Here is a 17,188-nt window from a genome sequence, read left to right as displayed (position 1 = left end):
TGCTCTACCTCACATTGAAGCTGATTGCCTCTCCAAAGTGTCTGATCTGTGTATATTAGAAAAATAATAGATTTGAAAGATGCTTATAATTCATTTAATTTCAATTCCTTTACTTTCTTTCATCCAATATTCTAGATAAACAAATAAATGAGGTAATCATTTCAGTGACTATATCATTTTCATTTTCTATTCAGTACACACAAAAGCCAAAGCCATTTTTCTTTAACGCTATTTTTTTATCCTTGTAAATTGTAAAGCAGAAAGTGCTAGTCATGTGTTTTTTAACTTTTGCATCTATTCCAGAAAAACTTCACTACATTATGGGAAAAATAATACACGGTGATGTAATGAGAGGATATTTTTTTCTAAATATACATGCTCAAAACGAAACAAAACAAAACCAAAAAACAAACAAACAAACACATTTTAACCAATAACATTAATTCCCACCTTTGAAAAATTTAACTTTGGAGCCGGTTCAGTTTTCTGTTCTGCTTTGTACTTTTCTGTCAATGGAATATAGGATTTGTTTCAACCATGCTCAATCAAATGTAAGATTTTTGACCAACATAGATTTCTGTGAGAACTTTAGGTTCGCTATAGCACCTCTGATGGCTCAGAATTCTTTTCAACAGATTCTGTGGGCCTAGGAAAAAAAAAAAAAAAAAAAAAAAAAAAAAAAAAAAAAAAAAGATAAAACCTTAGGCTGATTGGATGATTCTAATGTCAGGCTACAATATTGATGTTATCTGTGTTACTAAATTTTTCAGACACTCCAATCATTACCACAGCTCCATTATGGGAGGGTTTTAAGCAAGCAGGAAAAAAGAAACAATTCCTGCCTCAGAGAGCTGATAAATCTTCCTGTCTCCTTCCCACACATACACTCTAATGTGGATTCAAATATGTGTTTCTCTGACGCTCAATGATAGTAATGATTAATGACTGTAAATAACATGTGAATTATTTGCCACAGTGTTCTGAATTCTAATATATGAATTAAATCTCCCCTTCTTTCATAATTATCAATCGAAGAGGAAAAAAAGAAAATGAAAAAGAAAAAAAAAAAAAAAGAAAAAAAGAGAAAAACCTCTCTATTTTATCTTATTTGGAATTTAGTTAGATTTAGGGGGTTAAATCTATTCAGTTTTAAAAGAAGAAGAAAACAGAGGATTTGATTGTTCGTGACATTTTGTTCAGAATCAATCATTGTCAGCTCAGGTTAGACTGATTTACTATGAGCCTGCCATAGAAAAGATTTGCCACAAATGGCAAGGCTCTGAGCTGTTTCCACCGCACTGAACATAATGATGGATTTATCATTGCAATCAAGATGGTAAAACAGCATGGTCCCCAGAGTCGTGCACTAGGCAAATTGATCACAACAGCCCTGAAGTTATATAAGGGCTTTGTTTATCTGGTCTCAGTCTGCAAGAGTAGTAATCCAACTTAAGATAAGACACTCTGATCTTTACAGAGGTTTGGACAGGTTTTATCTCCTAAACCAGTATATCACAAATTTGTCTCTGCTGAGGAGTAAAACTACCCATTAAACACATATATATGTTTGCTTGTTTGTTTGTTTATTTAAAATAAAATGTAGCCCAAAGTAAACAGAAATACTAAATATTATTATTGTGGTGTACAATTACCACTAATCTAACAGCATTGTCTCAATCTGTAATTGAATAAATATGCTGTAATTGCTTAGTGAGAATGTGAATAATGCAGGAACAAGAGCATTTCCTCTAATGCATTACCTTTTTGTCACAGGCATTCTTTCTTAACTCCATCAAGAAATGGCAACACCAACCTCCCAGGCCAAAATGAATGAAAGCTAAAGGAGCTAAGAGAAATATTGTCCGTCCTGCAGCAGCACAACAGAAAATGACTTTTACCTACCAAGACAAATGAAGTCAGTCTATAGTTTGCATTTCTGACCATATGTTTCATAAGGAAGAAAATACTATTATTTCTATTTTCCTGATGAAGAGACAGCTTTGGATAGAGGAAGTGATGCTATGGGGAAAGGTGAATCACAGAAAGCTCCTGAATGGTCATCATCTGGTAAGAAGCTAGCCTGTTACCCCTGCAGACTACTATTAATTTTCCTGTAATTTCTGAACCTATAGAAAAAGATACAAAAAATAAAACTGATAAACTGATCTGTTCAGTGGGATGATGATATATTTTTCACTGAGGACTGGAATTTTCTGATTTTCTTATATGATGCAGGAATATGAAATCTTCCAGAGCCTGGCTTTTTCCCATGTGGGGACACAGCCTTGTAAGGATTCTTCAATCCATTTTTCCAGTGTGGCAGAGACTGGAAAGAATTTGTAATTTTATCCTACATTCAGCAAAAGAACCCTTATGACTTTTTATTTTCACATAAATCTTGGCTGGATATATTCTTTGTCATTGGCTTGGGTATGGAAAATAAAATTTGAGTGTGAAAGTCAGGATTTGGCATATTTATAAAACAAGGAAGAACTGGAGTGCATTCTACAAAGGCAGACTTAAGCAAGAGTCAGTTGTGAGAAACAGCTGTGAAATAATGTGATTTTTTTCCCATACTGAAAATTCCATAAATTTTGTTATAAGCTCTCAGGAGCAAGGAATGTATTTTCCTATTTATCTGACATGATCTGTGATGATACAAACCAATGAGCAGAGAATAGTATCTATATATTGTGTGGATTTAAATTAGGTTAATTAAATAGCTTTGTGTTTTGAAACATGTGTATCTCTAAAAAGTATGATTTTGTAAATTCCATAAAGATCTATTGCACATTATTGATTCATTTTGAGTACAAATATGATATAAGCTACAATTCATAGACACTAATGATTATAAAGTGGTTATATAGATTAAAAAATAAAATAGCACATCACCTAGAAAATAGAAAAAACTAATTCAGAGAACTACTGGATTCTTCAGGGATTAATTTTGTCTATTGAGAGGTACAGAGGGGCTGTTCTCTCTTTTCACCTGAATGTTCTTTTCAAAGTACTCTCACACACTGTTTGACACAAAACGCATTTAAGCAAATTTATTGTCAATTTAGCTTTCAAAGTGTGTGTAGAGACATATAGTAGGAATATGTAAAATGAAATTTTTATTGTGAGAAAGCAGTGGCTAAAAAAAAAAAAAAGTGTGAAAATTAATGGTTTTAACCCCTAAACTCCCACCAGTAAGACATGATAGCAAATTTCAAGCCCACACTAATATCTCTTCATCAGTATAATTTTAATGTGGTGGTTCTTCTCTTTCTTTAATTACAAATATCAACAGTTCTCTGCTCAATCCTGAAATCCTGAAAATTTTCAGGAAGGTGTGTTTACTATTTTCCCAGGAGCCTAACAAATACAGTGTGCTCTTAATTTTCATTAAAGCCAGCCTAGGTTGAGCTCATTTGTGAAGATCTAAATCCCTTCTAAGAGGCTGTTTCTTTGAAAGAGATGGACTATTTCTGCCCTCAGATGTTCTTCATCAGTGGGAATTGGCTGACCCCTATGTCCACCGCAATTGACCTTGTGATGGCAGAAGGAGGCAGAGACAAATACATTGCCAGAAGAAAACATACTCAGCTGTGGTGCTCCACAGTTGTCAACTCCGAATTAAAGGAGGCTGTTCAGATTGTCTGGTACCGATTCTGATGCTTCATGAAGGTAACTTTCAGAGGAGAGCACTGGGGTAGTGAAAATACCCTGTTCAGAACATATATTTCTGCATTAAGCCGGAGGGTAGCCTGGTATAGGCAGTAATACCAGATATGGGAGTATAGCTATGTATAGGTCATCAAAATTACTTGCAGGATGACATTTCATTCTTTTGTGGTATTTTAAAGGTACTAATCATCATTAAAGGTACTAATAAAGCCAATTTCTGCATTGATTCCAGTCTTTGATTCTGTCCCTAACCTGAGTTCAAAGGTGGTAGAAGAAGTCACACACCTGATTCACAAAAAAATATATATCAGAGGAAGCCCTTCATATTTTCATTTCTTAGCCACATGATTTGTTGAATTATATGAGGGACTTGGAATTACCCCTGGAAGATTTAACACAAATCATTTCAGGAATCATACCAATGTTGGTTTCTCTGTGGCAAAGTATCCTGGGGTATTGTAATTAACCGTTCATTTTAACACACATGCACATACAAAAAAAAAAAAAAACATTTTGGGTGGATGGTCACCTATGTCTAAAGTTCACCCAAACAGCTCAGTATTCACCCTCCTCCTGTAAAAGCAGGTGAGATGTGATGTATTAGATTAGGATATAAGATCATAAAAAGGAAAAAATCACATAAGGTAAATCATCTGTTTTCCTTAAACTTCTTATTTTAACTACCAGTGTTCTCTCCTGGATAATTTGTATCTACTGTTTTGACAAGACTCTACTTTACTAATGCATAGTAAAGAGCAAGGTTGAATGGAAAAGTGGTGTGGAAAGGCAGGAAAGTGATCATGAGAGGGTGCTACTCTAAAGTGTGCTGGGACAGATAAACATTAATGCTATTGCAGCCCTTTACATGCAGACTGTTGTCTTAGCTGACAAGATCAAGTCTATAACAATTATAATATACTTTTGCTATTTTCTTTATCAACCATGACTGTTACTTTGAAGCTTCTTTTGTCCCCTATTTCTCTTTTCTCTTCTTGTCTCTTCTTCTTTCTTTGGAGGTTAATGGGATGTAGCTCATCAGTGATCTCAGGTCAAACCGTTTGGTCATCTCTATCTAGAAGTCATCTAATGAGTGAACTAGCTCTTGATGCTGGTAACTATAGGTCAATCTGATTTTGTATTAACTTGAAGAAGGTCAAATGGTCTCTAAATTTGATAAATATCCCATTTCTTGAACTGCTGATGGAGAGAATAGACAAGGTGAAAGTTAATACAATTCTGGACTTGTACAGATGCACAAATAGGTATTACAGCTTAATTTGCACAGGAGATAACTTAGACTCAGCTTGTTCTCCAGAATTTTATTTATTTATTTATTTATTGTATCCCAATTAAATTAGAACAAATGATTAATGGTAAAAAGTATATTTGGTAATCTTAGCCTCTTTCAGTATATTAACATTCCCTGAACAGCCGGGTATTTTTAAACTACATCTATCATTATAATCTTTTCCAGTTATGATTATCTAAATTTTGGTTTCCATCTATATTTTTTAATGGATTAATTATAAATAATTGAAATTAGAGAAATGTTATGTGGTTCTAATAAGATAGACAAGTCTCATGACATGGTTTCTCTATGAAATAGGAGAGGAATGCAAACATTTCAGGCTTAAATATGGAAATAGTATGAAATAAAGTTTTTCTGATATTTTGTTTTGATTGGCTTTATATGTATTTACAGCAGAGAAGGGGTTAAGATGTACTATACTGATATCAAATTACAGAATAAAATGTGAGAATTGTAGAGCAGGACTAAAGGTTTGGATTGACAACGTACCTAGGAGACCAAGAGAAAAAGCAAACCCAAAACAAAGGAAAATAGAAAGAAAAAAGGAACTTCAACATAATACATTGAAACAGAACACCGAGTTTTGGATCTGAGCAGAAACATGGAAAGTTTGTGGTTTCCTGTCTTTTGCAGTTAGAACCATCTGACTGAAGATGTGTCATCTCAGTCTCTTCATGTCATCCTGTGAAGCTTTTTTTTTTCATTTGTTGCAAATGTACTGCTAATATAATGCTAAACCTTGAACACTGGGCTAAAGTGACCAGAAAGTTTTGAATTCAGCAGCACTGAATATATTTAGAGTTTTGGAGAAAAAGTTTGTAAATATTTCAGTTTTCATTTTCCAGCTATATCAGGCAACTACAGGCTACGAGAATAACCTGCAGAATATATTGGGCAATCTTATTCAAAAGGTTTCATTACAGCGGATGCATACAAGGGAAATTATTCTGTGTTTACTCGAATTTTTTGTGATTCAGAGGCAGTGCCTGTAAACTGTCTGAAGGTTGCTGTCAGGACAGAACCTTTCATACAAGCATTTAAGCTCCTTGGGAAATGAAATGTCCAGGTTGTGAAACATGAAGTTTAGTCTGCCAAAGATAAGAAGGAGCTAGAAGTATTTTGAGTGTATATTAGTAATGCATAAGATTATTCATTATGACCTATTGATGATATATGTTCACTACTAGTGTCTCATTAACACTTGCCTGTTAATCTGGCTAATTTTAATGACAAGTTTTAGAAATAGATGTAAAATTTTTCACTTAAATATAACACTTAATGCTTGCAAAGGCCATCTATATTTTTCTCAACAGTGTCATGAAACTCAATTTGTAGTGAGATTTAATCTGTATAGGGGGAATTTTAAAGACATGGATGCAGAATTTCAACTAGCTCAACCGTGGGCTTTGAAAAGTATGAAACTGGATGAAATCAGAAACATGATTATTGTTTCTGATTATTACTATTACCTGTATTACGATGTGGCATACAAATACATATATTGCTATTGCAGGACTTGTAGAAAATAACAGAAATGATTTGATTATGCCAAACAAAGCTTAGAATGGTACTTAGTGACCAATGTCTGCCTTTTTATATGCTAAATTGGCATAAAATGGTGAAAAATGTGGTTTCTATCAGAACACCAGAATATTTTGATATTTTGTATGCTGCTGCTGCTTCTGTTTCTTTGAAGGTACCTCCAGGGTAGTATTTTTAGATTCCAATTACCTACATTACCTGTGTGCCCCAACTGAATATGGCAACCTATGATGAATTATAATAACAAAAGATTGCAAGATGGCTATAGTGTATCATGGACAAGATACTTTACAAGGAAAACTGGAAGACTGTGATAGAAAATGAGAACAGGATGTACCAGTGGATCACCTCCCATGAAACAGCACAGTGGAGTCAAAATAGATCATACTGTGGGTGGAATATAACTTTTTTTTTCCAACCATTCATCTGAAATCCAAAATATTCCACCCAATTCTCCCTCCTGTCTTTCTCTTTCCTTTTCTTTTCTTTTTTTTTTTTTTTTCAGAAAAAAAAATCAATATATTTTGAAGCTGATTACATTTCTCACATTTACTTGCATGAATTTCAGCAAATGTGAATATTCAAGTTATATATATGTTGAATGATATTTTCAGCATGAAATGACATACAATTTGCCAAGCATGTATTTTGAGGCAAATGGACAAAATTTGTAAGTTAAGAGAAAAAAAAAACTTGGTAATGCATTTTTATTTATTATTTATTTTACAACACTCTGTTTATCTGAACTTTATTGTTCTCTGCTGTTTTTTTTTTTTTGTTCTCAGCTGTCCCCTGCATGCACAAGCATTGGTCTGTCTTCTCAAGAGACTTTCAGTGGTGTCTCTGAACAGTGTATTGCCTGAAGGTTTTAACTGAAAAACACCTGATGGCCAATACTTTTCAGTAGCAGAAAAGCTGAGTATTTTCAGTAACCATGAACATTTTGACAGTTTCTGAACAGATTGCCTAGTCCATGCAACTAATTTATCTTATGTGAGTATTAAATATGACAGGAAAAAAAATAAGTTTCCACCACTTTCAAAAGGGAAAACAAACGAAAAAAAAATACCTGTATGATTTTAAAAAATTCTCTTTCTGTTTTATTGCAAATAGATCTTGGTAAGCTGACTTGAGATTGACCTTTGTGCTCACAAGCTATGTAACCACAGTCAAATGGAGGGAGGAGAGAGCAACAAGCCCAGAATTGACTTGGAGCAAAGGGATAAGCAAGGAGAGGACTACTTCATAGCCCGTTCTTTAATTTTTCTGTCTTTCCTTCTGAAATTTCTTTAAGAAAACACACACACACACACACACACACAAAGTAAAAAAAGAAAGCAATAGAAAAGTTATGCAACAGTGACACTAACTTAGCAATAAATACTACTCAACCTAATCATAGAATCATATAACAGCTGGAGTTGGAAGGGACATTAAAGACCACCTAGTTCCAACCACCTCTGCCATGGGCAGGGATGCCGCATACTAGATCAGGTTGCCCAAGGCCTCATCCATCTTGGTCTTGAACATCTCCAGGGATGGGGCATCCACAGCTTCTCTGAACAACCTGTTACTCTGAGTGAAGAACTCACTCCTAACATTTCTAAATCTCCCCTCTTTTAGTTTAAAACCATTCCCCCTTGTCCTGTGATTGTCTGTGTGAGCAAAAAGTTGATCTCCATCTTTTTTGTAAGTACCCTTTAAGTACTGAAAGGCTGCAATGAGGTCTCCCCGGAGCCTTCTCTTTTCCAGGCCGAACAGCTCCAGCTCTCTCAGCCTTTCTTCATAGAATAAAATTTGATATTGTATTTTTATATAGTTTTGATATTGATGATACTTGATATCCTTTATTTTATTGATTATTCTTCCAGTTTCCCAGTGTATAGTGTACAGTCCCATGGGAATTATTGCCAAACATGTGTGATGCATGTATGTGTCATGTGTACATGTAGCATGGTATCAGAAATTGATTACTTGATACAAAAGTTAATTTTTCATGGATATTTCAATGAATATGTTTCATGGCAATTAACACGATATAAACACTTTTTTAAATCTACTCCTGTTCAACAAAAACACTGAACTCTAGATACACCAGTACTTCAAGCAAAAGTTAGGCAAAATAAGAAGGATTTATGCAAATTAATATCACTAGGATCTAGATCTATGAATCAAACACTTGTAGTGAGGAAGTGTTATGCACCCTAGATGGAAGCCTGATGTAACAGGAATACATAACTTTTGGTACCTGGCTAGCTTGTTTGGATGGCTTGTTTAGCCCTACCTTTTATACTATCTCATGGACCAAAATTTTATCAATTTTATAAACATAAATTCTTAATTTGATCTGTCTTTTAAACCCAAATGGAATCAAATTAACACTTTCACAGAATCACAGAATCACAGAATTTCTAGGTTGGAAGAGACCTCAAGATCATCGAGTCCAACCTCTGACCTAACACAAACAGTCCCCACTAAACCATATCCCTGAGCTCTACATCTAAACGTCTTTTGAAGACTTCCAGGGATGGTGACTCCACCACTTCCCTGGGCAGCCTGTTCCAATGGCTCACAACCCTTTCAGTGAAGAAGTTCTTCCTAACATCTAACCTAAAACTCCCCTGGCTCAGCTTAAGCCCATTCCCCCTCGTCCTGTCACCAGGCACGTGGGAGAACAGATCAACCCCCACCTCGCTACAGCCTCCCTTGAGGTACCTATAGAGAGCGATAAGGTCGCCCCTGAGCCTCCTCTGCTCCAGGCTGAACAAGCCCAGCTCCCTCAGCCGCTCCTCGTAGGACTTGTTCTCCAGGCCCCTCACCAGCTTCGTCGCCCTTCTCTGCACCCGCTCAAGCACCTCGATGTCCTTCTTGTAGCGAGGGGCCCAAAACTGAACACAGTACTCGAGGTGTGGCCTCACCAGAGCTGAGTACAGGGGGACGATCACCTCCCTACCACTGCTGGTCACACAGTTTCTTATGCAAGCCAGGATGCTTTTGGCCTTCTTGGCCACCTGAGCACACTGCTGGCTCATATTCAGCCGACTATCAACCATCACTCCCAGGTCCTTCTCTGCCTGGCAGCTCTCCAACCACTCATCTCCCAGCCTGTAGCTCTGCTTGGGGTTATTGCACCCCAGGTGGAGGACCCGGCACTTGGCCTTCTTGATTAATGATTAATGATTAATGCCCAGGTCAAACCTAGTGTATAGGTTCCTAATTTTCCATTCAGTCACCTGAATTTGGTAAAACAAGGTGTAATATATGAATGTTGTGTTGGTCCTGACCTTAATTATTTGGCAGAGAAAAAGTGGACTGCTGAAGTTGAGCCTTATATACTAGTATTTTTTTCTTGACTTTTAGAAGGGAAGAGGAGGATTTTCCCTGGGATCACAAATTATATTAAACAACACGATTTTAAATTGCATTCTAAGCAACATTTTTTTTTTAATGTTGTTTTTCTGGAATACATGATGCTCATTAATTGCTATTGTTTATTTTGGGCTGCATTTTGGAGAATGCAGCACAAAATAGGCGGCTTTGAGAAAACCTTTTGTTGGGGCTATCAATAGTATGTTGAGTTAGTCTGCTAGTTATTACTCTGCAGTCTGCCTCAACAATAAATTTTCTTTGTCAATAATAGCACACATCTTACTTCAAGTCTCAGCTTTGCTGATTTCCACTTTCTGCTATTTCTTTTTGCTATTGCTTTGTCTGCTCAATTAAGAGCCCTGTGGTATCACTGCCTTAGCCATTTCTCAAATTTTGATGAGCCAAGATTCTAAAGGAGACATGTGGGCCAATAATGGTTTTACAGAGTCCTCCAGCCAGACCTTGGTAATGTATGCAAACTCAGGAACTTCATCAACAATCAAATCATGGATGGCAGTAACCTTTTTAGGCATTGACTTAACAATTAAACAGCATGAATCAACATGTTGGGTCTCTGTCAATCAACAACATGTGCACTGCATAAGAGATGCCAGGTAAAGCTAATGGTGCTGACTTTATATACGTCACATTCTCCTCAGGGTCTTACTCTCTTTGTTTCAGTTCTGTTCCCCAACATTAGATTATAAGGTACAACATGTTTCTTCCTGAAAGATGATAAAGCAGCAGCTTTGATAAATTTTCATGACCTCATCAACTCACAGAATATGTACAGAGGTTTCAATGGATTTGTAAACAAGGCTTATTTTCAATATGTGTAAGTGTTTATGCTGAATAGTTATGATGCTCTCTGAGACAGATTAGTTCTCTTCTGTTGTAATTTAAACAACTGAGAGGTAAGGTGACTTTCGTTTTATAAAATTTTTAGATCTTGTGTATGTCAGGGTGTTTTTCTCTGTTTTATCCCTGCCAATGAAAGACATGAACACAGAATTTTCCCTGTATTCAGGAGACAATATTTAGATTATGTTGAACTAAAATTTTAACATTATAAGAATTTTGTAAGTAAAGTCACACGTTGCTCTGAATATAAGAGATGTGTTCACTCTCTGAAAGAATGAAATAAAATGGAAAAAAATATTGAAATCACTTAATTAAAACCAAATTCTGCTTTTCATTTTAGGTTTGTAGATAATCTAGCACAATGTTCTGCTGCATGATTTTGCAAATAAATCTAAATAGTAGTTTGCAATTTTTGGAAACCATAAGCTGAAGCTACACTTAAATTAGCTATCACTTGAAATTTCAAGTTGCAATAACTGGTTTATTCAAGATGTAGGGGGAGGGGAAATATATCTAGAGATTCAGTGCTATAGATTTATGATTAACACTACTTTTTGTTCTTGCTGCAATCACTTGTCTCTTGGAGAAGGGAATGTAAGATACTTCATTCCAAAATACTTGTTGAATATTACAGAATTTACTTAGCAGCAGATCTGCTCTTGAAATCTGAAGGACAAATTTTAATACAGACACATAACGTCTTTTTTGTAATTCTCTTTTGTATCCTTCATAGATGATGGCATAGGTATTATTTAGATATTATTCATAGACATTGCAATAATTTATAGAATTTTATTAAACATCTCAATTAGTTTTCAGGAGATCTTGGAGGAAGGTAAAAATGGCTCTCATTTTAATTCATTAATAGTCAATATCGTACACTTAAGAAAAATAGAGTAGCTAGAGTAACAGAAAATATGCTGTTTTTTTCAAGGCTCATTCATTTTCATATTTTCTATTTAAATCAGCTACTCTTATCTACCAGAATTAGGAATGAGTTATACTTTAGTAAAGGAAAAAACAAAAACAAAAACACTCATAGAAACTGTATTAAGGCAACAGTATTGCATTTTAATTAGTAATTTATCTAAAGTTACTGGAGTGAGGGCATTCCTCAAGTACCATCATCAGCTGCTTCTGCTTAAGAGCCTTCCCAGCATAGTGAGCCTATGCAAATTTGTTAATACTACTCACATGGTATGAACAATCATCCATTCGGGCAAAGCACGGTATATCTCAGGCAGTGAGAACTGAAAATGAATGTAGCTTTCACTAAAGAGCAAGGGTGGAGTTTCTGCTGGTCCTTTTAGAGTAATATATCCCTCACTGCTGATAGGAATTTCAAGGAGTCTGATAAAGAGGAAATGCCAAGTCCCGCACCTGGGAAGGAGTGATTCCTTGTACTTGGACAGGCTGGGGGTCACCAGCTTGACAGCAGCTTGGCTAGTGGTGTCCACCAGAGGTCAGTACTGGGTCCAGTGCTATTCAACCTGGTCATCAATGACCTAGATGAAGGGGCGGAGAGCACCCTCAACAATTTTGTGGACAATACAAAGCTTGGTGGAGTGGCTGACACACCAGAGGTCTGTGTGGCCATTCAGATGGACCTGGACAGGCTGAAGAGTTGGGTGGAGAGGAACTTCATGAGGTTCAACAAGGGCAAGTGCAGTGTCCTGCACCTCGGGAGGAACAACCCCAGGAACCAGTACAGACTGGGAGCTGACCTGCTGGAGAGTAGCTTTGTGGAGAGGGACCTGGGGGTCATGGTGAAAAAAAGTTAACAGTGAGCCAGCAATGTGCCCTTGTGTCCAAGGGGGCCAATGGGATCCTAGCCTGCATCAAGAAGAGTGTGGAGAGCAGGTTGAGAGAGGTGATCTTCCCCCTCTATTTGGTATTGGTAAAGCCACACGTGGAATACTGTGTGCAGTTCTGGGCTCCCCGGTACAAGAGGGACGTAGAACTTCTAGAGAGGCTCCAGCATATAGCCATAAAGATGATTAAGAGATTGGAGCATCTGACCTATGAGAAAAGACTAAGCAAGTTGGGCCTGTTTAGCCTAGAGAAAAGGAGGTTAAGAAGGGATTTTATTAACCTCTGCTAATACCTGATGGGACAATGTAAAGTGGATAAAGCCAAAATCTTCTCAGTGATGGCCAGTGATAGGACAAGGGGTAATGGATATAAACTGAACCACAGGAAATTTCATTGCCATATAAGGAAGAACTTTACAGTTCAGGTGACAGAGCATTGGAACAGGCTGTACAGAGAGGTTGTGGTCTCCTTTTCTGGAGGTATTCAAAACCTGCCTGTGTGCGATCCTGTATAACATGCTCCAGGTGACTCTGCTTGAGCAGGGGAGTTGGACTGCATGATCTCTGCTCCTTCCAACCTCAATCATTCTGTGATTTTGTGATCTGACATGCAAGGAGAAGCTGAGAAAGCTGTAAGCCTGGAACAGAGATGCCTGAGAGGGATCTTATCAATTTATGTAAATATCTGATGAGGACAGTAAGGGAGATGAAGCCAGACTTTCCTCAGTGATGCCAACAGAAAGGACAAGAGGCGAAAGACACAAAATAAATACAGTTTTTTTTGTTGTTTAAACATAAGAGAAATACTTATTGCTGTTTAGGTGGTCAAACAGTGGAAGAGGTTGCCCAGAGAGGCTGTGAAATCTTTATCCTTGGAGATGCTCAGGGCTTCATATTGAGTTGGGTTGAGTAACTTATTTTAAATGACCTTCCTTGAACATGGGGGTTGGTTTATACAATTCCCAGACATCTTTTCTAATTTCAGTGATTCTGTGGTCTCTAAAAGACAACCTGATAAAGAAGAAATTACACATGCACACACACACATACACATAACTCTTGAAGAGATGCATGTCAAGGATATCAACTTTACTAAAATGTCCCCTGCTAATCCTCAATATCAGCTTGAATGCTTGGCAGAGTTGTTTCCACTGCTCACATCTAAGTGAATATTATGCTTCTGGCAAACTTTGATTATAACTGATCTTACAATTAACCTGAGAAGCCGAAATGAAGCTGAAGGTTTTTCATAGAATATGATCTTCCTTAAAATGAGAGGACTAATGTAATTCTGCTTAAGTCTATGTACTTAATTAGTATTGAAATTGCTGGTATTGCTATTATTTTCATTTTTAACAGTAACTTCTAAAAGACCTGTCTGAGGCTGAATATGAGAACAACATAAGAACAACCAAAGCAGTATTAGAGTCTCTCACTTGAAGAACCTATAGACAAGAAAATGAAGAGGTATAAAAAATAACCATAACAATAAAAACCAGCCAAAATATGCTCAAAGTAATACATACATATGTGTGTGTGTGTGTATGTGAAAATACTGGGCACAAATGCAAGGTGTCATAGTTGTATGCTGTATATATGTTGTTTTGACAAATTTAAAGATAATTAATGAGGTTGGAATTGTACAAGATTATTTTTTTGATTATTTATTCTGATAACACAAATGCAAAGTGAAATGTGTGTTATTCATTTCTGTTGTTGTTTGTTTGTTTCACACATGAAAATCTTACAAATTACCAACAGATGGATACTGGATTAGGGATCTGCACATCTGATTCCTGAAATCCTGATTTCCTTTTTTTTGCCTACAGCCGAAAGTCATCATACTGGAAAATGTTTGTGTTATTACTTGATATATACTATTTAATATACTTCATATGAGAATGAAAGGACATCAAGTTGATTGAAACCTTAAAAATCTGACAGTCATGGTGATATTAAAAATAATTAATAAAATCTGTGTAATCAATATGTAATGCAATTACAGATCAATTAAAAATCTAAATGAAAGTAGCTCCCTTCTGATTACATCCCTCATATAATTTAATTGTGTCTACTATACTGACAACATACCTATAAAACATAAGTTCTGTCCAACACAAAAGTCAGGAGAAAAGGATGTTTGGTACAACATTCTAAGAAATAAAGTAGATTCTAGCATACTTCATAACATAAGTTCAAGCACGAATTACAATTTTTGGAAGTTCACATCAACGGATTAATATATAAATAACAGCATATCAATAACAGCATAACAGCAAGCAAAGAAAAATAAGTCATTTACTGCTCCCCATTGCTTTTTTTCTTTCTTTGTCTTTTTTTCTTTCTTTGTCTTTTTTTTTTTTTTAGAGTATGTAAATAAAGTGAGCAATTAACAACTTAATTGAGGGCTGCATGAGAGTCAACAAGAAAATGAATAGTAAAATGTAAAATTGCTGTTTAGACTAAAATAAAGGATTCCAGTTGTTGGACAAATGTGTTCTGTTTATTTCATATGATGATAACATCTTCTGTTTTATATTCTTCTTTGGATAGTGAAAACTGGGAGAACAAATCTAGTGTTAAGTAATGCTGTATGGCTGGCCCAGGCTGAAGAAGTCCGGACCTGAAGGAGGAGAAGGAATCAACAAGAATCTCAGCTTAGTATTCATCCAGTGAAGGAACAGAATATGACACCAGACTCACAAGATAAATATTGTTTTGGAGAAATAGAAATAAATCATACCTAGAAAGCAAATAATTTGTAATCAGAACATAGGTTGGAAGACTCTTGCTTAAAATATTCACTGATTAACTTGGAGAACACTAGAATTTATAAAAATCAAAGCCTGCTTATGGGTAATTCAAACGCAGAAAGAGAGCCTAAATTTATCAAATAAATTGTTGGCTGTAAATAGTTCTCCCAGCTCTTTCGTCTGTACCTAATTGGCTATCAATAATGCATAGAAATGCTGAGAGATTTAAAGAATCATGTAACAGGCATTCCATTATGTAATTAAAGATCATTAACAATATTAATGACTTTTCTAATTCTTATATTGTTAACCAATCAGTATTGCTTTATGTCAGGAATATACTTTCAAACTTTCCTGTACCAATAACAATGATACATCTTGCTTATCTAATTACTGCCGGTAATTCACATAAAAGATTTGGCCTGAAGAAGCCTTGAAAAACCATAATCAAAAGCCATATGACCAGATAACATCTCACTAGATAACTAAGAAAAATAAAGATTGGCTAACCTAACATTTCTATATAGTCACTAGAAAGTTTATAGTGGTTCAAGGAAGAAAATCCTAATCATATATGTATATGTGTAGAACACACAAAAGGTGAGAAGACTGCTGCAGAATAATTTTCTTGTAGGACTGCCAATACCATGGAAATTACAGATTTTAGCATCTGCCATGTGAAAATGCTGGTCACACAAGCTATATCTGTCAAAGACTGACAAAATTTGTGTTCCACTATATACAGCACAATTTTTCTTCAAGAATTTGTTTAAATTGAGTCCCTGTCTTTTTATTTTTGATAGTCAGTGACTTGTGGAGGTGAGGAGAGGACCCTGACAGTCTGTTTAAATAATAGACAAAATCACATATTAAAAGCCTTTCTGCGAATATTCTAAAGACTTGGTGTCATTGGCAGACTTGCTGAGGGTGCACTCAGTCCCACTGTTCATGTCACTGACAAAGATGTTAAACAGCACTGGTCACAGAATCACAGAAACACAGAATGTTAGGGATTGAAAGAGACCCTGCAAGATCATCTAGTCCAATCCCCCTAATTGGTCCCAATACTCAACCCTCAGGAACACCAGGAACACCACTTGTTACTGATTTCCATGTGGACATTGAGCCATTGACCACACCTCTTTGGGTGTGACCATCCAGCCAATCCCTTACCCAAAATAATGTAGAAATACTAAATCATATTCTATTTCTTTTATTGTAAATTATTAAATGTTTCAGATGATTCCATCCAGGAAAAGGCTGATCAGCAGTTGGAATGGGGCTGCTCAACTGCTGAAAGCTCTCTTACTCCTCATTTCAGATGTAAAGGGTGGAATGGCACAAAAAACAGGAAAATTCAGAAGAGATACCCTTGCAAGTCAAGCATAGTAGTCATGGTTTGGCAGATTGATCTCTTAGACTGTGCAGTGGTTTAAGACGGAAGACTTTTTTTCTTCCAATGGAATTACAGTGCTCAGCACAGGATATTTTAGTCTGATGAGATAAAGAGCAATTTCACGTCAGTTAAAACAAAAATGAACACTGTTATTACCTCAAGGACAATTGTTCCTGTCCCCAACCTATGCTAGGTATCTTTTCATCTTGCTGCAATGTGTAGCAAAGATGTACTTTACAGTCCTTTAGGTGTTGTTGGTCTTGTGTGCATACTTTTCAGAAGAGGACTGAATCTTGGGTGCCACAAAATGTTGCATTTTACAGGAGAAGTAACATGCCAGACTATGTGTTTGCAAGTAGTTGTCTAGAACTATAATCCATAGGTTCAATCATTTAGCAGTGATAAGAAGAAAGCTTTTAACTCAGACATCAGTAAGCATAATAAATATCCTCTAACTAATATAAGGAACTTTTCA

The 17,188-nt window shown here is 36.1% G+C and overlaps 1 long non-coding RNA gene across 1 annotated transcript in view; it reads left to right on the top strand.

Moving 5' to 3' along the window:
* Nucleotides 1-1,799: 1,799 nt before the first annotated feature.
* LOC116487785 overlaps nucleotides 1,800-17,188 on the top strand; it is a 76,777-nt gene continuing 61,388 nt past the window's right edge. The window contains exon 1 of the long non-coding RNA XR_004253109.1: nucleotides 1,800-2,067. This is a non-coding gene — a long non-coding RNA (uncharacterized LOC116487785). The remainder of the gene's footprint in view (nucleotides 2,068-17,188) is intronic.

The sequence above is a fragment of the Aythya fuligula genome, chromosome 3 (genome assembly GCF_009819795.1).
Source record: "Aythya fuligula isolate bAytFul2 chromosome 3, bAytFul2.pri, whole genome shotgun sequence".
NCBI lineage: Eukaryota > Metazoa > Chordata > Aves > Anseriformes > Anatidae > Aythya > Aythya fuligula.
The sequence above is the reverse complement of the archived record's forward strand: the minus strand, read 5'-3'. Positions and strand labels throughout refer to the sequence as shown.